General features: G+C 41.6%; 1 long non-coding RNA gene and 1 pseudogene across 1 annotated transcript in view; one reads left to right on the top strand and one right to left on the bottom strand.

Moving 5' to 3' along the window:
* Positions 1 to 9009, top strand: part of LOC103882186 — a 33668-nt gene extending 24659 nt beyond the window's left edge. The window contains exon 3 of the long non-coding RNA XR_643933.4: positions 7164 to 9009. This is a non-coding gene — a long non-coding RNA (uncharacterized LOC103882186). The remainder of the gene's footprint in view (positions 1 to 7163) is intronic.
* LOC101016259 lies at positions 5999 to 7165 on the bottom strand (annotated as a pseudogene).
* Positions 9010 to 20983: the final 11974 nt, after the last annotated feature.

Raw genomic sequence — 20983 nt, 5'->3', positions numbered from 1 at the left:
CCCAGGCTGGAGTGCAGTGGTGTGACCTCAGCTCACAGAAAGATCCGCCTCCCAGGTTCACGCCATTCTCCTGCCTCAGCCTCCCGAGTAGCTGGGACTACAGGTGCCCAACACCACGACCGGCTAATTTTTTGTATTTTTAGTGGAGACGGGGTTTCACCATGTTAGCCAGGATGGTCTTGATCTCCTGACCTTGTGATCCACCCACCTCAGCCTCCCAAACTGTTGAGATTACCCACATGAACCACCGCACCCGGCCACCATTACTTTCAACGGCACAACCTGTAATTACTTTTGCACCAACCTAATACTAAAGCTAAAGGTATGTATAGGTTATCATCCAACAATTCTACTTTTCAGTATATACCCAAGAGAAATAAGTGCTTATGTACACCCAAAAGGCAGGTACAAGAATGTTCATAGCTTCTTTTTTTTTAAAGCCAAACTAGAAACAACTCAATGCCCTAGAATGGATGAATACATTGTATTATTTTCATACAGTGGAAAACTACATAGAAATGAAAATGAACAAACTACTGAGATATGTACCAATGTGGCTTTAAAAAAAACAGACACCAGAAATATATAATGTATGCCTTATAAGAAGTTCAAAGCAGACAAAATTAGTCAGTGGTGATAGAGAGAAAATCAACAATCATCCTAGATGGGGATGGCATTGGCTGGAAGGGGACACAAGTGAGCCTTCTGGGGTGCTAGAAATATTTTATTTCTTGATCTGCATGGTGGTTACATGGGTGTATATAAACATTCATTGAGCTGTTCTCTGAAGATTTGTACATTTTTAATGTAAAATATATATAATTGCTATATCATTATTTTATATATAATCATATGTAAATATGATTGTATAATTTTTTAACTTTCAAGTTCAAGGGTACAAGTGCAGGTTTGTTACATAGGCAAACTCTGTTGTATAGAGTATTTCATCACCCAGATTTTAAGCCTAGTATGCGTTAGTTATTTTTCCTGATCCTCTCCCTCCTCCCATCCTCCACCCTCCGAAAGGTGCCAGTGTGTATTGTTCCCCTCTATGTGTCCATGTATTCTCATCATTTAGCTCCCACTTGTAAGTAAGAACATATAGTATTTGGTTTTCTGTTCCTGCATTAGTTTGCTAAGGATTATGGGCCCTGCATGCATTAGGTATTAAGCCCCACATGCATTAGGTGTTTGTCCTAATGCTATCCCTCCCCTTGCCCCCACTCCCCAGCAAGCCCCATTTGTGATATTCCCCTCCCTGTGTCCATGTGCTCTCATTGTTCAATGCCCACTTATGAGTGAGAACATGTAATATTTGGTTTTCTGTTCCTGTGTTAGTTTAAGATAATGACCTCCAGCTCCATCCGTGTCCCCAGGCATAAGCCACCACACCCGACTGATCTTGTTCTTTTTTATGGGTGCATAGTATTCCATGGTGTATATGTACCACTTTTTCTTTATCCGTTCTATCACTGATGGGCATTTGGGTTGATTCTATCTCTTTGATATTGTGAATAGTGCTTCAGTGAACATATATGTGTATGTGTTTTTCTAATAGAATTATTTCTATTTCTTTGGGTATATACCCAGTAATGGGGTTGCTGAGTTGAATGGTATTTCTGTTTTTAGGTCTTTGAAGAATTGCCACACTGTCTTCCATAATGGCTGAACTAATTCACACTCCCACCAACAGTGTACAAGCATTTCTTTTTCTCCACAACCTTGCCAGCATCTGCTATCTTTTTTTTTTTTTTTTTTTTGAAACAGAACCTCACTCTGTTGCCCAGGCTGGAGTGCAGTGGTGTAATCTAGGCTCACTGCAAGCTCCTCCTTCCAAGTTCACACCATTCTCCTGCCTCAGCCTCCCGAGTAGCTGGGACTACAGGCGCCCGCCACCATGCCTGGCTAATTTTTTGTATTTTTTGTATTTTTTAGTGGAGACAGGGTTTCACCGTGTTAGCCAGGATGGTCTCGATCTCCTGACCTTGTGATCTGCCCACCTCAGCCTCCCCAGGTGCTGGGATTACAGGTGTGAGCCACCGCGCCTGGCCAGCATCTGCTATCTTTTGACGTTTTAGTAACAGCCATTCTGACTAGTGTTAGATGGTATCTGACTATGTAAATTTGTGTAATATATAAATATATAATACAAATCATATCTTCTTAAATATAGTAAAGTGGGAAAAATTAGCAGTGAGTGAAAATTCTGTTGCTGAGAAAAATAACTTCAAATGTAAACATTTTAAATTTTTTTAATCACAAAATCAAAATATTTATTTTGTTCTTTTTCATATGACACTGTTAAAACATTCCTGCTACAGCAATAGTGCTCTCCAGAAGCTTACAATCTAAAACAGTCAACATTAATTGTAGACCCCAGTAACTAAGGCATTATATCAAATGCACTTTTTTGGGTTTTTTTTTTGAGATGGAGTTTTGCTCTTGTCGCCCAGGATGGAGTGCAGTGGTGCCATCTTGGCTCCCTGCAACCTCCACCTGCCAGGTTCAAGCGGTTCTCCTGCCTCAACCTCCAGAGTAACTGGGATTACAGGCATGTGCCACCACACCCGGCTAATTATTGTGTTTTTAGTAGAGGCGGGGTTTTACCAGGCTGGTCTCAAACTCCCGACCTCAGGTGATCCACCCCCTCTCAGCATCCCAAAGTGTGTGAGCCACTGCGCCAGGCCCAGACTGTACCTTTTGAAGGAGTAGCTGGAGAGGGCAGGATCAAAATTGAATGACATGAAAGTGTACTCCCCTCCACCTGCTCCTTATAAAGAATCCCTTATGACTAGCACCCAAGACCAGTACCCACAGCCTAAAAGGGAATTTCAGACAACCCTACCATAGAAGTAGTGAAGAAACTTTGATTTCTAATCTCCTAGTGGATACAGTGAGGATTCCATTTATGGGCAATGGGGATGCTGGGAGTTCCTCCATCACAGACTAGAGACAGCACCTAAGATTCTGTAACTTTGGGAAGGGTACCAGCCTTATAGAAATTCCAGTGGGGCAACTGCCTCTTGAAGCATGCTTAAAGTCTCTAACAGATTTATAAATGCCAATTTCTGGTTGGTATTTATATCCACAGCATAACACTGTCCAATGCATCAGGAGGCCTACGGAGATTTAATACAGTAGACGTAAGATCAAAAACACTGAAAGAAAAGGGAAAGGATAGCAGAGTAAGGAGGCTAAAGAAATGGTGATGCAATTTTCTAATAGATGTGAATGGGGAAGGAGGAAAAGAGAAGTTTAGATCCAAACGAACAAAGAAGTCAAGCATTAAATTCCAAATGAACAGGTATACAGAAATGAAAAGTTAATTAAATCATTGTATTATCACAGTCCAAGGGCTCAAGATGGAATTTAAGCTTTTTCTCCTTCACTGGCTTCATCTTTTGGCAGCTGGTCTAGGAATCTCTGAAATTCACATTTTTCAGGAGATTATCTCTACCCTGAATACCTGTATCTCTATCCTGAATACCTGCAGACCTAACCTAAACTGCTATTTATTTATTTCTCTGAATTTCAAAGTCATAGCATTTAGTCTTAACTGGCCTTGAATTTTCTTCTTTCTTTTTTTCTTTTTTTTTTTTTTTTCTCTGGGACAGGGTCTTGCTCTATCACCCGAGCTGAGTGCAATGGCTCAATCATGGCTCACTGCAGCCTCGACCTCCTGGACTAAAGCAATCCTCCTGCCTCAGCCTCCCAAGTAGCCAGGACTACAGATGTGCAGCACCACACCCAGCTAATTTTTGATTTTTTTATAGAGACGGGATCTCACTATGTTGCCCAGGCTGGTCTCAAAGTTTTGGACACAAGCCATCCTCCCACCTTGGCCTCCCAAAGTGTTGGGATTACAGGCGTGAGCCATTGTGTCTAGCTGGCCTTACTGATAACGTTCTGTTGCTGGGAGGGTATTCTACAGCAGTTCATGCTGAGATTTCTAGAGAGCACCAGTGTCACTACTAACTATTGATTTCTATTTATTTCTTATGGTTTTATGATTCCTTGGCTTGAGACAACAGGCTGTATTACATCTTTGTGTTGGACTTTGTCAGTACCTGTCATTCACCCTGCTCATGTTAAGTATCATCATTGCAAGGTGATGGAATGAGAGAAAAGCACAAAGCTCTAAATGTTGGTTCTTGGATTTTAACCTCAATCCAGTAGGCTCATAACCCTCTCTTGGTTCAAAGCCATACAAGTACACATTCCTTGCTCTCCAATATTTAACTGGCACCCATGGAGAAAGTACAAAGGCCAACAGGATAGCTGTGTTTTATTTCCTCTGCCCTGAGGCACAACTGGATCTAGCACCAAGGAGGGCAGGATTTAACAGACCAGCACAAGACAAATCAATTTAAAGAAGTAGTTTGAACCGGGAATAAGACTTCAGTGTAGACTACAACTGAACAGAATAAAAATCCATTGTGGTTCTTCTTTGAGAATAGGGGTTTTGGCCACTTGTAAAGTAATTAAACCCTCACTAATAACAAAGATGCTTACATAGAGGATGAGAATCTTCTTGGTATGAACACAGTTGTTGGAGCCTGAGGAAAATCTGGCCACCAGCAAACCACACCCTGAGTCTTTCCAAAGAGAGAACTGGGCTTTTTCCCTTCTGGCCCGTGACTGGTAGATTTACACTGCAGATCAAAGGTCTCTCTCAACTATCAAACTACTTCCAAGAAGTCATAGACCTTTAAAAATAAGGACTAGTGACTTCATACAGGCTAGTAAAAATACTTTGGCTATAGCCCTTCACGCATATGTGCTTGGGTACACATACACACAGGTGGAGCTCAATAAATATGGAATGATTAGGTATTGATCAACAGTGTTTACTATATGAGTTAGGTCCAGACACACCATCTACCAATCAGCAATTCAAATATCCATGCCCAATACCAGGCAGCCAATCCACCAGCTCATATTTTCTTAGTTTAAAGCAGAGATTCTCAAAGTGTGGTCCCTTGTAGCATCAGCAGGAACTCAGAAGTGCCACTTTGGGGGCTTTTGCATTGAGGCCCAGCAATTAGTATTTTAACAAGCCCTACAGGTGATGTTGATGCACTGTAAAGCTTGAAAATCACTGTTTCAGAGGCAGACATGCGAAAACAATAGTGGGAAAAATAATTCAAATTCTTTTGCTTCACTTCAGCTGGGACAAACCAAGGTATCAAGTCAAAGTAAACTGCGAATGGTATTATTTAAAAATATCTATTTCTTTTTCCTTTTTTTTTGAGATGAAGCCTCGCTCTGTCACCAGGCTGGAGTGCAGTGGTGCGATCTCGGCTCACTGCAATCTCCGCTTCCCGGGTTCAAGCAATTCTCCTGCCTCAAGAGAGTAGCTGGGATTATAGGCACACGCCACCATGCCCGGCTAATTTTTGTGTTTTTAGTAGAGGCAGGGTTTCATCATGTTAGTCAGACTGGTCTCAGTCTCGTGACCTCGTGATCTGCCCACCTCGGCCTCCCAAAGTGCTGGGATTACAGGCTGAGCCACCGCACTAGGCCTAATAATATCTATTTCTATTTTCTCAAATTGATTGTCATTTTTTGATTGGCAAGTTCATGCTAATCAAAGTGTTAAGTGGGAATGCAAATCGATGAGTCAGCCATCCAAGAATACACTGCAAGCTCTAAACCTGTGTTTAGTTTCAAACCACCCCTCTGCATGCTACGAAGATTTTGGTATAATGCATCACATCAAGAGAAAGGCACAATGTATTTCCCACTCATTGAATCCAAAAGCTGTACCTTCTAATTTTTTTTTTTTTTTTTTTGAGACGGAGTTTCACTCTTGTCGCCCAGGCTGGAGTGCAGTGGCACCATCTTGGCTCACTGCAACATCCGCCTCCTAGGTTCAAGTGATCCTCCTGCCTCAGTCTTCTGAATAGCTGGGATTACAGGTGCCCACCACCACGCCCAGCTAATTTTTGTATTTTTAGTAGAGACGGGGTTTCACCATGTTGGCCAGGCTAGTCTCGAACTCCTGTCCTCAGGTGATCGAGCCTGCCTTGGGCCCCCAGAGTGCTGAGATTATAGGCATGGGCCACTGCGCCCGGCCCTGGACCTTATTTTCTGATGTTAAGTTTGAGTTCTGGGTTTAGTTGGGCAAGAATTTCCTTCAGCTGCCATCAATCCTGGCTGAAGTTAACCCCTTTCAATCACTGACCCAGGGGGGAAAAAACACCAAATTTACTTACTATCTGTTAAACATTCAAAAAGGAAGCAGATGATCAAGTCAATGAACAAAAAGCTGCATGGATTAGACAAGAACATATCACTTGGCTGTAAGATGATAGAGAAGGAAAAGACATCTCATGCGGGCTTCTCCTTCAGAGAAATGGGAATCTCGGCTTATTAGCAAAAACAATTTGGGAGCTTACTACTTTAGCTCAGAGACTATAAACTAAACCTCTATTGAGCAGGTGTGTGGTGTGTGTGTGTGTGTGTGTATGTGCACAAAGAGGAGGAAGAAGGGATGATTGGAGCAGGAATCATGTCTTCAAGTGTTGAACAGCTTCCCAATGCAATCAATAAGGCCACACCATAGAGTCTGACATCAATGGCAATGCTCTGTGATGTCTACTACCACTGCCTTCTTCTAGCTGAAGAGGAAGTATCCTGTACCAGCCCCTACTGTTACTGCAAGGCAGAGGTACCCGTTGTAGGTCATGAAGATGAGCATGAGGAAGTAGCTTATGACCACCTGGATGATGTGCAGCACTGTTTGTAGGAGGTGAGGAAAGCTCAGCATCTGCTGCCTAACAGTTTTGTGTGTCTCCATAAGGATGGTTCCATTTGGTCCTGGGACAGGCATGGAATTGTAGCGAATGCTGACTTGTGACTTACACAGCAGGCCAGGCTGTCTCGGGCTACTTGAGTCCTTCATAGAACATTGCTAGTAAAAACACTGCCACAAAAACTCCAGCCATTTCTCCAGCTGTATTGATCACCAAACCAGAAAACAGTAATTCCACATTCTTAAAGCCAAAGTAGAAGGTAATAGGCAACATCATCTTCATGTTGCTGTCTCCTCCATCATGGGAGTGTGAGGCTGAAGTTGTTGGGTGATGGTAAGAAGGCTGCATGGTACTACTGGAGCCCATATAGCTCATCCCCATATGATGGGAATGATTCATTTTTTCCAGGAAAAGTTGAGAGTCAGCAGAAGATTCTTCCCAGGTTGAGTCCAGCCACGAGCGCCTCTCTCTCCAAATCTTAGCCTGTCACCCCCTCCCGACTCCTCAAATGGCCCCTCAACTTCTACCCAGCTCAACGTGTCCATGACCGCCACTGAGGCTGAGGATTTCCCACCCCCAACATTCATAATTCTTAATAGTGTAGCATATTTATAAAGATTGGAAAGACATTTAATAAAATGTTAATGATAACATTGTGGGTTGTTTTATTGCCTTTATGCTGTTCAATATTTTTTCGTTTTCTATGATGAACATGTCTTAATTTATAAACTGAAAAAAAAAATACATGAACAATGTTTTAAGGCATCTGCTAATATATTAACTAAAAATAGTATCCCATTTTAAATTCAATTCACTGATTCATAATGTTAATATTAAATATTTTTTCTTTTGTGTACCTTTTTAAATAAAAGAGAATTAAAAATTATCTTTTTGGATTAATAATACTTGGATAATATTCACAAAAGTATGTATTTTTTCTTTTATTAAAATCATACACAAGATCATAGCATTCTTGCTTTATTTTAGAGCAGTTTAGCCTGTGTTAAGCATTTCAGCTTAAGTCTGGCTACTTGAGTTTATAGACTTAGCTCTGCTACTTCCCAGCCCGTAACTGTAGAAAACGACTTCCCCTCTCTAATTTTTAGTTTCCTTTGAATTGGAATCTTAATAGCATCTATATTAAAAAGCTCATAAAAAAGCAATTTTATCATCATTGCCATTATATATGATTAACTTGTTTTTGATTTATGTCTCTGTGGGTCTAGCAATATTATTTAAAGGGAATTTTGAAGGCTGTTTTACATTAAAAATTATTTATGTTCTGAGCTCTGAAAAGTTAAATAGCATAGCTCTAACCAACTCCTCTACCACCCAACATTGAAAATCAGTAATAATCTACATTATCTAATCATTATAATAACTTCATGAAGTCGGCAGAGTAGTATTTTCATTTTACATGTATGGACACTGAGGCCCAGAGAGGTGAAAGAAGCCTCAGAAGACACAGAGGATGCCAGAATAGAGCAGAGAGCTTCTGACTTGCAGACCACACTGGCCGCAGTGTGCACAGGCAATTGCTTTCCAGTTGAGTTTAACGTTTAATTTCAATATGGCCTCTCTGGTTTCTCCTCTGATCTGTGCTGCGTCCATTATTCTATCCCAATCTCCCACACTCTTCCCATCAACAAAGCTGTGCTGTACCGTGAACTTTCCCACCAACAGACTTATGCTTATATTGGTGCTTTGCCAGAAGTGACTACCATCCTTCAAGGCTAAAATCACCTTCTTCATCTTTCATAAAATATTTCCTAATTTACTTATTTTGGTGCTCTGTTTAATTTTACCCTGTTTTAAATCCTGATAATTCTTTGGTTTTCCCCTTACTCAGCACTTATACTGCTCTGTTTTGCATTTCAGTTATTTGGGTATTTGTCTTCTCTCAACACTTCCGCTATTTATCTTAAAACCCCTTAAACTACCCAGCATAAAAATGACTTAAAATGGGAGATGCCTAATGGACATGTATTGAATGAATGAATGAGTTAATGATGCAGCAGGTAAATAAGTACATTTTTAAGATATTTATTTATGAAACAAGCTTGGAGGCACACATCATAATGTATAGGAATAACTCCCTTTGCCTGAGTATCTTAATGTAGCAAGTAACTTACAGATTCTATCTGCATTTCATTCATGACAATTTTTTCAGGTTTTAAAAATAGGAGTCTTGGGCTGGGCGCGATGGCTCATGCCCGTAATTCCAGCACTTTAGGAGGCCAAGGTATGTGAATCACAAGGTCAGGAGTTTGAGACCAGCCTGGCCAATATGGTAAAACCCTGTCTCTACTAAAAATACAAAAATTAACTGGGCATGGTGGCATGCGGGCCTGTAGTCCCAACTGCTCGGGAGACTGAGGCAGGAGAATTGCCTGAACCTGGAAGGCAGAGGTTGCAGTAAGCCGAGACCACACCACTGCACTCCAGCCTGGGTGACAGAGCAAGACTCCATCTCAAAAAAAAAAAAAAAAAAAAAGGCGGGGGGAAGTCTTGTTCAATTGTCCTTGAGTCTGATCTCATTAATATACTGAAAATGAATTTGCTCTCCTTTTCTGGCACATTAACTCCTACAGACCACAGAGATGAGGCACTCAGAGAGAATTTTCTGAATACCAAACAGGTCAGAGAGTGAGAGCTGGAGCCCATTGTTGACAGATACGCAGCCAATCTTTTCCTGGTGAGTCAGGGTGTTCCTGCCCAGGGCAACATCATATTCAGCTGATTTGTTTCACAGACTGCTCAGTATGGTTAGACAGACTGGTTGACAATGCTGTCTTACATATGGCATAGTGGATGATATAATATTATGTAATGCAAAATGTGATTCTAGAAATTGGGAGAAATATGCATTTCAAGTTTTAATGCTCTTCATCATTTCTTAAGACATGGGTTTTATGTGGTTTTAGATAAATCTAAGTGGTTTGTGCAGTATATCTTATCTGTTAAGAAGTCTTGAGCTTCTTGAATCTGTAAACTAAAGGTATAAAAATAAATTCGGATTTTCGAACCAAAGAACCTGTGCCTTTGAAAAATAATTTGGGAAGGGGAGAAAATGGTGAGAGGTAGGTCAAACGATACAAACTTATGTAGTATTAATAAGTCTAAAGATCTAGTATATAGTAGAAGGATTATAGTTAATAGTATCATATTATTAACCATATTGTATATTGAAAATTTGCTGAGAGAGTTGATATCAGATACTCCTATGACAAAAAAGTAACTATGCAAAGTGAAGGATATGTTAATTTTCTTACTTACAGCAATTATTTCACTATGCACATGTGTAACAAAGCATTATGTTGTATATACTAAATATATACAATACAAATAAATAAATAATTTGAAAAATAAATTTTATGTTTACAATATTTTAATTTAAAAAATTAGAAGGCCTGGCTGGGCATGGTGGCTCACATCTGTAATCCCAGCACTGTGGGAGGCCGAGGTGGGTGGATCACCTGAAGTCAGGAGTTCGGGACCAGCCTGGCCAACATGGTGAAACCCCATCTCTACTAAAAATACAAAATTAGCTGAGTGTGGTGGCGCATGCCCGTAATCCCAGAAACTTGGAAGGCTGAGGCAGAAAATTGTTTGAACCCAGCAGGCAGAGGTTGCAGTGAGCCAAGATCACTCTACTGCACTTCAGCCTGGGCAACAAGAGTGAAACTCTGTCTCAGAAAAAAAAAAAAAAAAAAAAGTAGAAGGCCTTAGCTTTTTTGGATGATATAAGCTACTTTCTATTGTCTGAAATTCTTAGTAACCCCAATGTAAATGAAAGTTAACTTTGCCAAAAAGGAAGTGCAGTGGGAATTTCCAGAACATTACCAGCAATGAATGTGTCAGAGGTTTGGAGATGAGCCAGATGAAACTAAATTAACAGCTGGGTGATCTCAGAATATTTGATGAAAAGAGTTTTTAACAGGATCTCCCACACATCCCAAAACAATCAATGTAGCTCTTAAAGTTGGAGCTTGGGATCAGAAAACGCACCTCCTTGGGGTAGAGTGATGTGATGAAAAACTATGGACCTTAGAGTTAAACTGATCTGTATTTAAATCCCCCATCTCAGCTGCTGTCCAGCTATGTTGTGATGGTTAGTTTTATGTGTCAACCTGATGGAGCCATGGGGTGCCCAGACATTTGTTTAAACAGTATTCTGGGTATGTCTGTGAGGATGTTTTTAGATGAGATTAACATTTGAATCTGTAGACTAAGTAAGGCAGATTGCCCTCCCAGTGTAAGTGGGCCCCATCCAATCTGTTGAAGTCCTGGAGAGAACAAAAGACTGAGTAAGAGAGAATTCACATTTCCTGCTTGACTGCTGGGACATCAGTATTCTCCTGCCTTCAGACTCAGAGTAAACCTTACACCATCAACTCTTCTGACTCTCAGGCCTTCAGACTCAGACTAGAACTGTTACCATTGGCTCTCCTGGGCCTCCAGCTTGCCAAATGCAGATCATGGGACTTCTCAGTCTCCATAATTATGTGAGCCAATTCCTCAAAATAAATCTTTTTATTACACTAAGATAAATATCACACACACACACACACACACACACACACACACACACACCCCTATTGGACCTGTTTTCTCTGAAGAACTGAGATTAAAACATATGTGATCTTGGATAAGCTGATTAATCTTTCAATTTCTGGATTCAAAAAGCACAAAATATTGCCAATCATTAGAGAAAATATTTGTGATGTACTTTATATGTATATATAGGCATCCAATATTTTAAATCTGTTATTGTTATTGTTTCCCTCAGGATTTAGAAAGCAATTGTTCCAAAAAATAATTATTTTGCTGTTTGTATTTTAGGTAACATAGAAAATAGTTTGTAAATGGAAGATGAGTCAAAGTAGCTTCAATGAAATATTTTTATGTATGTACAGTGTTCTTTCAAAAGCCCTGAAGTGTATCTATAACTTTAAATAATAAAGTCTTGAAAATTAAACCAAACTTTGACATTAGTACTTTATATGCTCCATGTTGCTTCATTGTGTGCTTTGATTTTGAGACATCCTGAATCTTCACTGGGTTTCTGTTTTACCAAACTTGGCAAGCTAAGTCAAGGAGGAAAAGGACATGTCTCTCTATTGATGGACAATAAAGTGTTCCCTCTTGTTTACAGTACTCTTTCCCTATTAGGTCATGCCTATTTGGAGACTGAAAAAAAACATGGTATTGAGACTACTTAGAGGGCATTTTAATTTGGCTACATAGAACTTCATGTGCTATTCGGGGCACACATTTATTATGGCCCCAGTGAATAGAACAAATACTGACCACGAGGACCAATAGAACATCATTTATCACATTACACTGGTATCCAACTCTCACTCAGCAGCAAAGCTGGAACAAATAATCCAAGCTTGATTATAATTGACCTGGCTACGGACTCAACCCTAGAAATGAATCTTGGGGGTAGCAGTCACTGAGCCCATGGAGGCAACAGGGCCAGACCCAAGTGAAGTTGTGAAGCCGTGAATGTTGCCTGTTGGTGACCTTCATCTCCTATTTGTATCCTATTTTCCTCCTTTCCAGGCGAACTTTTATTATGTACCTGGTTTCTTTTTTGTGATCTCTCAAAACGCTTTATTCCTGTTGCAGTTAAAGCTGATTTATATTTTGGAATCAGTGGCTTAATATTTTATCCTTTCAGTTGTATTTGTCTTTTAAACAAATTGGCAGCTATAGAGCAATGCCTAGCATAAAGATGCCAATTTGGAGACTTTTAGTTCTATCTCTACCAATTAGTTGGTACATAGCCTTTCTGGGTCTCAGTTACTTCTCTGTAAAAATCAGGTCAATAAAAATTACCTCCCAAGTTACAGTGAAAATTAAATAATAACAACAGTAAAAAATGTTTGATAGGATTTCTAGTTTCTGGCCCAGCATGTAAGGAGGTTGGAAGACACCACTCTATCCTAACAACAAGTAAAAAGTTAAACTTAAAAATCAACAGCTCCTCCTAGATCCACCAGATAAGTGATGTCATAGGGAAAATCACTTCTCCTAAAACTGGAGTGACCAAGAGGTGTACAGAGAATCACAACACGGCAAACAGAAGCTTGCAAGTAGCCACCCTGCCGGAACCAAAGCCAGAGTAGGAAAAATCTGAACTGTAATTGACGAATTGCTGAAAGTTCAGTGTAGAGAACTGATACGGTTCAGCTGTGTCCCCACCCAGTCTCATCTTGAATTGTAGCTCCCATAAGCCCCACATATCGTGGGAGGGACGCAGTGGGAGATAATTGAATCATTGGCAGGTGGTGGGGAGGTTTCTGTGCTGTTTTCCTGATAGTGAATAAGTCTCACAAGATCTGACGGTTTTATAAATGGTAGTTCCCCTGCACATGCTCTCTTGCCTGCCACCATGTAAGACATGCCTTTTTACCTCCTTCACCGTCTGCTGTGATTCTGAGGCCGCCCCAGCCATGTGAAACTGTGTCAATTAAACTTATTTTTCTTTATAAATTACCCAGTCTTGGGTATGTGTTTATTAGCAGCATGAGAACTCACTAATACAACAACTTTGAGAATTAAAAACTCCAGTGGGACCCAACTGGGGGGAGGGGGACTACACTTTTGTTTGTCTCACCTGCAAGAGATCTATCAGGTCAGGAGAGTTAATATTAGAGAAAAATCCCCCTGTGACTCTGGCAGGAACAGGGGAGGTAAAGGAACCATTTTGAAATACACTAGAGCATTTTGTTCTTCTTAACAAGGTCTTTCCTCAGGATAAATAATTTAACAAGAGCCAAATCTGCGGGATTTTTATCAGAGCCTAACTGACCTGGAAGAAAGAAAATGCCCAACTCCAGACTGCTCTGGCCACCCTGTTCCACCAACGGAGAGGTGGGGAGGACTGAGAAGCATGCATGAAGTTCACAATCTAGAGGCATAGACTCACTAAAAGAGCCCAATCACAGGACTACAGAATGCTTCCTACCCCACTTACACTTTACCACTACATTACTAAGGTCTTGTTTATAGCAGTTTCTTTCACCCAGTACTTAGTTTCTAGCTATCAAGAAAAAATTACACAACATACTAAAAAGCAAATAAAGAGTTTAAACAGGCAGAGCAAGCATCAAAACCAGAATCAGATATAGCAGGAATGTTGGAATTATCAGATAGTTAATTTAAAACAACTATGATTACTATGCTAAGAGCTCTAATGGATAAAGTACAAAGCATGCAAGAATAGATGGGCAATGCAAGCAGAGAGATGGATATTCTAAGAAAGAACCAAAAAGAAATACAAGATATCAAAACACTGTAACAGAAATTTTAAAAATGCTTTTGGTGGGCTTATTAGTAGACTGGACAAAGCAGAGAGAAGAATCTCTGAGTTTGAGGATATCTCAATACAAACCTCCAAACCTGAAAAGCAAAGAGAACAAAGACTGAAAAAAAGAGAATAGAATATCCAAGAACTGTGGGACAACTATAAAAGGTGTCACATATGATTAATAAGAGTCTCGGAAGGAGAAGAAAGATCAAACTACAGGACCCAGTTATATCTTGTCTATTGGAGGAACCAGCCCCCAGTATTTCAATGTACGTTCTTTTCTATTTTCCCTAAGCATTGGCTGGTCTGAGAAATAAAGGGAAAGAGTACAAAAGACAGAAATTTTAAAGCTGGGTGTCCGGGGGAGACATCACATGTCGACAGGTTCTGTGATGCCCCTGAGCTGCAAAACCAGTAAGTTTTTATTAGCGATTTTCAAAGGAGAGGAAGTATACGAATAAGGTGTGGGTCACAGAGATCACATGCTTCAAAGGCAATAAAATATCACAAGGCAAATGGGGGCAGAGCAAGATCACAAGACCAGGGTGAAATTAGAATTACTAATGAGGTCCCATGTCCTGCTGTGCATGCATTGCCATTGATAAACATCTTAACAGGAAACAGGGTTCAAGAGCAGAGAACCAATCTGACTAAAATTCACCAGGCTGGAATTTCCTAATCCTAGCAAGCCTGAGGGCACTGCAGGAGACCAGGGCATATTTTATCCCTTATCTTCAACTGCATAAGACAGACACTTCCAGAGTGGCCATTTTCGAGGCCTCCTCCGGGAATGTATTCTTTTCCCAGGGCTGTTTCTTGCTGAGAAAAAGAATTCAGTGATATGTCTCCTACTTGTTTTTGCAAGAAGAGAAATATGACTCTGTTCTGCCAGACCCTGCAGGCAGTCAGACTTTATGGTTATCTCCCTTGTTCCCTGAAAATCGCTGTTATCCTCTTCTTTTCAAGGTGCCCAGATTTTCATATTGTTCAAACACACATGCTTTATAAACAATTTGTGCAGATAACACAATCCTCACAGGGTCCTGAGGTGACATACATCCTCAGCCTATAAAGATGATGGGATTAAGAGATTAAAGTAAAGACAGGCACACGAAATTATAAGAGTATTGATTGGGGAAGTGATAAATGTCCATGAAATCTTCACAATTTATGTTCAGAGATTGCAGTAAAGACAGGCGTAAGAAATTATAAAAGTATTAATTTGGGGTACTAATTAATGTCCATGAAATTTTCACTATTTATGTTCTTCTGCCACGTCTTCAACCACTCCCTTGGTTCGGGGTCCCTGACTTCCTGCAACACTTGTCTATAAGAAACCCACTTTAAATATAAAGGTAATATAGATTACAAGTAAGTGGATGCAGAAAGATATACCATGCTAATAATAATCAAAGGAAAGTAGGAGCGCTATATTAATTTTAAACAGAGCAGACTTTAGAGCAAGGAAAGTTATCAGCAATAACTGATAGCAAAATATTAGCAGATTGCTAAGGAGTTTTGCATGTGTGTTCATGAGAGATATTGGTCTATAGTTTCCTTTAATGCCTTTGTCTAGTTTTGGTATTATGGTGATGCTGGCCTCATAGAATGAAATGGAAAGCTGGAGGTTGCAGTGAGCCAAGATCATGCCACTGCACTCCAGCCTCGGCAAAAAGAGGGAACCTCAGTCTAAAAAAATATATAAACAAATATTAGCAGATTGAATTCAACATTGTATAAAAAAAAATTATAGGCTTGGCACAGTGGCTCACACCTCTAATCCCAGCACTTTGGGAGGCCGAGGCAGGCAGATCATGAGGTCAGGAGATCAAGACGATCCTGGCTAACATGGTGAAACCCTATCTCTACTAAAAATACAAAAAAAATAGCTGGGCATGGTGGCGGGCACCTGTAGTCCCAGCTACTCAGAAGGCTGAGGCAGGAGAATGGCATGAACCCAGGAGGCAGAGCTTGCAGTGAGCTGAGATCGTGCCACTGCGCTACAACGGGGAAAACAGAAAAACACTGTCAAAAAAAAAAAAAAAAAAAAAAGAATTATATATTACAACCAAGTGAGATTTATCCCAGGTGTGAATTATTGGTTCCACATTCAAAAATCAATTAATGGGGCCAGGCGCGATGGCTCATGCCTGTAATCACAGCACTTTGGGAGGCTGAGGCAGGTGGATCACGAGGTCAGGAGTTTGAGACCAGTCAGGCAAACATGATGAAACCCTGTCTCTAAAAAAATACGCGTGTGCGCGCACACACACACACACACACATATTAGCTGGGTGTGGTGGTGCACATCTATAATCCCAGCTACTACAGAGGCAGAAGCAGGAGAATTGCTTAAACCCAGGAGGGTTTAAAATCATTTACTATGAAGAGACTTCAAAAAGTTCATAGAAAAATGGAATTTAAAGATAAAAACAAAAGGTAAACTTTATTTCTCAACATAAGCTACATCAAGGTCAAGGCATTTGTGTAACCAATAATACCCACCATTTAGTTCATCCCTAAAGAACTGAGGGTCCTGATAATTTAACCATGTCACTGTCACCATTTTTACATTATTAATTGAAGAAAAATGGCTGCCCTTTATAGATTTTTTAAAGTTAGGAAATAAAAGAAGTCAGAAGGAACCAAGTCAGAACTCTAAGGTGGATGCCTAATGATTTCCCATTTAAACTCTCACAAAATTGCCCTTATTTAATGATAGTTATTCCTCTGAATAAGCAGGGGTATTGTTGTTGTGGAGAAGGACTTTCTGTTGAAACTTTCCTGGATATTTTTCTACTAAAGCTTTAGCTAACTTTCTCAAAACATTTTCATAATAAGCAGATGTTACCATTTTTTGGCCCTCCAGAAAGTCAACAAGCAGAATGCCCAGCACATCCCAAAGACTCTTGCCGTGACCTTGGCCCTTGATCAGTCTGCTTGTGCTTTGACTGCAGCACTTTCACCTCTTGGTGGCCATTACCATGATTGTGCTTTGTCCTCAGGATCACACTGGTAAAGCCACAGTTCGTCTCCTATTACAATGCTTTGAAGAAATACTTCAGAGTCTCGATCTCACTTTTTAAAAATTTCCATTGAAAGCTCTGCTCTGGTTTGCAGCTGATGCAGATGTTGCTTTTCTGGCCAGAAACATTTGTGGCTGATGGCACCTTTGTCCAAGTTTTGTTCGGGCCTGCTGGGCTCGTTCCACCCACTCGGCCTGGCAAGTTGCATTCAGCTCACGCTACCAGCCTGGACCTCACCCCTCCAAGGAGACTGCAAGTCTGGTGTGGAATGGTGAGAGGTGTGTGAGTGGGCGTGGGGTCTGGCCACTGCACAGTCAGACATGCTGTTGCTGCCATGGAGCAGGCAGCTCCAGGTACCAGCATGGGTGCCAGCTCTCACAGCCTGGGGCAAGGGGTCCAGATCCTCACTGGGTCCCTCTCTGGCCACTCGTTCTGACCTCCTGCTCTGCACCTATACTTAGCAGCTGCAGGGCACCGTGGTCCCCGGTGGTCCTGCCTGAGGGGCAGGTTGTGATGCAGGCGCTGACACCAGCTTGAGGTGGGGTGGGGGTGTGGCCGAACTGCTGTGGCTGTGCCCTGGCTCCAGGAAGGACTACATAGCTCACGGGAGGATCATGGCATCCCCGGCCCTGGCAGCAGCAGCAGGCCTCAATGTGAGCAGCATGGGCAAGAGGGGCAGTGGTGGGGCACAACTCCTTGGGGACTTCCTGGGAGCCACTGCCATGCCCAATCATGCTGTTCTCCCACTGGCAGGTGGCTCAGCCAGCCCCATCATGGTGGCCCCTAGGGCGGCGGGCTCCTGGGGGACTCCCAGGGGCAGACTCCAGGGATTGTCTGCCTCCTCCCTGCACCCTCCCCACAGTGGTGACAGGCAAGAGTGGCAATGCAGGGCCAGGCATCCCACCACCACCACTGCTGCTCCTGTGGCCACTGCCCATGCCTCCTCACTGCAGTCAACTGATGGCAGCTGCTGCGGGACGGCCCGCTGCTGCCATCACAATGGTTTTGGTACCCATTGAATGGAAAGTTTGCTCAACTTTAATTTTTCAGTCATTGTTGTGTAAACTAAACTAATCAAGATGTCTTTGGTGTCAGCTATTGTTCCTGCTGTTAAAATAGTCAGTTCTCTTCCACTGGGGCAAAAACAAGATTTTTTCTTTACAAACTGATGTGGATGGTCTGCAACTGAGGGCTTCATATTCAACACTGTAAACTACTAATTTTGGGGGGGGCATTGTCCCCATAAAATTTCTATGAAATATCAGTGATCTCACAATTCTTTCACCCAAACATTAACAGAAATTTGATATTTGTTCTTACTTCAATTTTAGCAGAATTCATGTTGCTCTGACAGGGCCTCTTTTCCAACTGATATCTTATTCCTTCTTAGTGCCTCAAACTAGATCCTGTTTAGACATGTTATAACAAGTTAGTATGAGTTAATTTTGGTGCAAAAAAATTGAAATCCATGTGTAGTTTTTTTCATAAGATGCATTTCCCATAATATTTGTACAGTCCCTTCATTTATTTTGAAGTCTTGCATTGTGATGAACAGCTGCTTTCTTTTTTAGGGCATGACTCTTCCTGGAGAATACATTCACATTCATTTTCCACCTGGTGTTGCTCTTTTTCAAATTATTTTATGATTTCATATGCACTGATATGGGCATTCCCTATTAAATTTTCCATCTTCTGTGCCATGCTTCTATGTTGTTTTAGAGGCACAGCAATTCATTCCACATGCACTCATACACAGAGCACAAATTTGCTGTAAACAGTACTGGAGAATGAACAGCAGCACTATTACATAAGTGTTTTCTTAGCCTACAGTGCACAGAATTATTTGTGAACCAGTCCGTAACTTTGCTGACTTCTTCGAGCAAATGTGGCATTAATTCATTAAGAGCTACTGGAGTTTCATCAGCTGGAAGGAATGCTGATGCAGATAAATAATGTGTTTTTAAATCGATGTTTTTGTCATTGCCGTATCATGTGGTCAATCCACTCATCTGAATTTTCTGCCAAACGCATTGGGCTGAATGGTAAAAGCACACTTCATTGGTGACACTTTGAAATTCACTTTTAGAGGCCTTGATTGCACCTAATTTCAAATCTGTCACTATGGTTTGGGGATCAGTTAGAAATTGGGGATTTTGGGATTTTGACATTTGGGATGGTGGCATCTGGGATTGTGTTTTTTGGCATTACAATTGGCGCCATCTCATTATCTGTGCTGGTGAACCGTAGGGTACAGAGCATGAGATGTGGGGTTCAGCCTACAGGCCCTGCAGGCTGGCTATCTTCTATTTGCCCTTCCAGATGCACCCCGCAGTACTCTGCCCTGCTGTGGGCCCAGAATCTGACCGATATGACCTGCATGAACAAGTTACCCTAGTTTCTGTTTAGAACATAGAGGCAATGGCAAAAGAATGAAGTCAGAAAGAGAATGTATTACACCATTCTTGCATTGCTATAAAGAAATACCTGAGACAGGGTAATTTATAAGAAAAGGAGTTTTACTGGCTCAAGGTTCTGCAGGCTGTACAGAAAGCATAGTGGCATTTGTGTCTGGGGAGGTCTCTGGAAACTTACAATCTCAGCAGAAGGCCAAGAGGCAGAAAGCATGCCACATGGCAAGAGTAGGAGCATGTTCGGGGAGGTGCTACACACCTTTTTTTTTTTTGACACAGTGTCTCGCTCTGTTGCCCAGGCTGGAGTGCAGTGGTGTGATCTCGGCTCATTGCAACCTCTGCCTCCTGGGTTCAAGCAATTCTCCTGCCTCAGCCTCCTGAGTAGCTGGGATTACAAGCACCCACCAGCATGCCTGGCTAATTTTTGCATTTCGGGTAGAGATGAGGTTTCAGCATGTTGGTCAGGTGAGTCTCGAACTTCTGACCTCAGATGATCCGGCTGCCTCAGCCTCCCAAAGTGCTGGAATTACAGGCATGAGCCACCATGCCCAGCTGGTACTACGCATTTTTAAACAACCAGATCTCACAAGAACTCACCCATTATCACGAGAATAAAATCAAGGGGATGGTGCTAAATCATTCATGAGAAATCCAAACCCATGATCCAGTCATCTTCCACCAGGCCCTACCTCCAACACTGGGGATTATAATTCAACCTGAGATGTGGTAGGGAAACATAACAAAACCATATCGGAGAATGAAGTTTGGAGAATCTGTTTTCATGCCTCCTTCTCTGTTGGTTCATATAGCTGCCTCCAGGCTTTCCTCACATAGCTACCCTCTCTTAGAGTGGTAAATAATTTCCTTCTTTGTCTTACCAGGCCTCGATGAGGTAACAGCTGCCTGTTACTACTAGTCACAGACCATCGTACTGCCTCTTGTTGGTTTCCTTAATTGTGCCCACATCTCTGCACAGAGTCCCTTTATTAAATGCTCCTCTTTGAGTTTGCCATCACTTTCCCGCCTGGACTTGACTTATGCACCTCGTGTGCAGGGAGAATACAATGCACCTCAGGTGGGCCTTTCTATCTTAGATCCTTAAAAAATTAGGCCAGGCGTGGTGGGTCATACCTGTAATCCCAGTACTTTGGGAAGCCAAGGCAGGTGGATCACTTGAGGTCAGGAGTTTGAGAGAAACCTGGCCAACATGGTGAAACTCCTCTCTACCAAAAAATACAAAAACTAGCCAGGCGGGGTGACATGCACCTGTAGTCCCAGCTACCCAGGAAGCTGAGGTGGGAGAATCACTTGAACTCAGGAGGTGGAGGTTGCAGTAAGCCGAGATGGCACCACTGTACCCCAGCCTGTGCAACAGAGTGAGAACCTGACTCAAAAAAAGAAAAAAAGAAAGAAAAATATCAAAAAGCCATAATAGAAATCATTTTCTACTCATTTTTTCTGAGTAATTCACCA

This window comes from Papio anubis, chromosome 2, assembly GCF_008728515.1.
Source record: "Papio anubis isolate 15944 chromosome 2, Panubis1.0, whole genome shotgun sequence".
NCBI lineage: Eukaryota > Metazoa > Chordata > Mammalia > Primates > Cercopithecidae > Papio > Papio anubis.
Note: the sequence above shows the minus strand (reverse complement) of the source record. Positions and strands in the feature narration are given on the sequence as shown.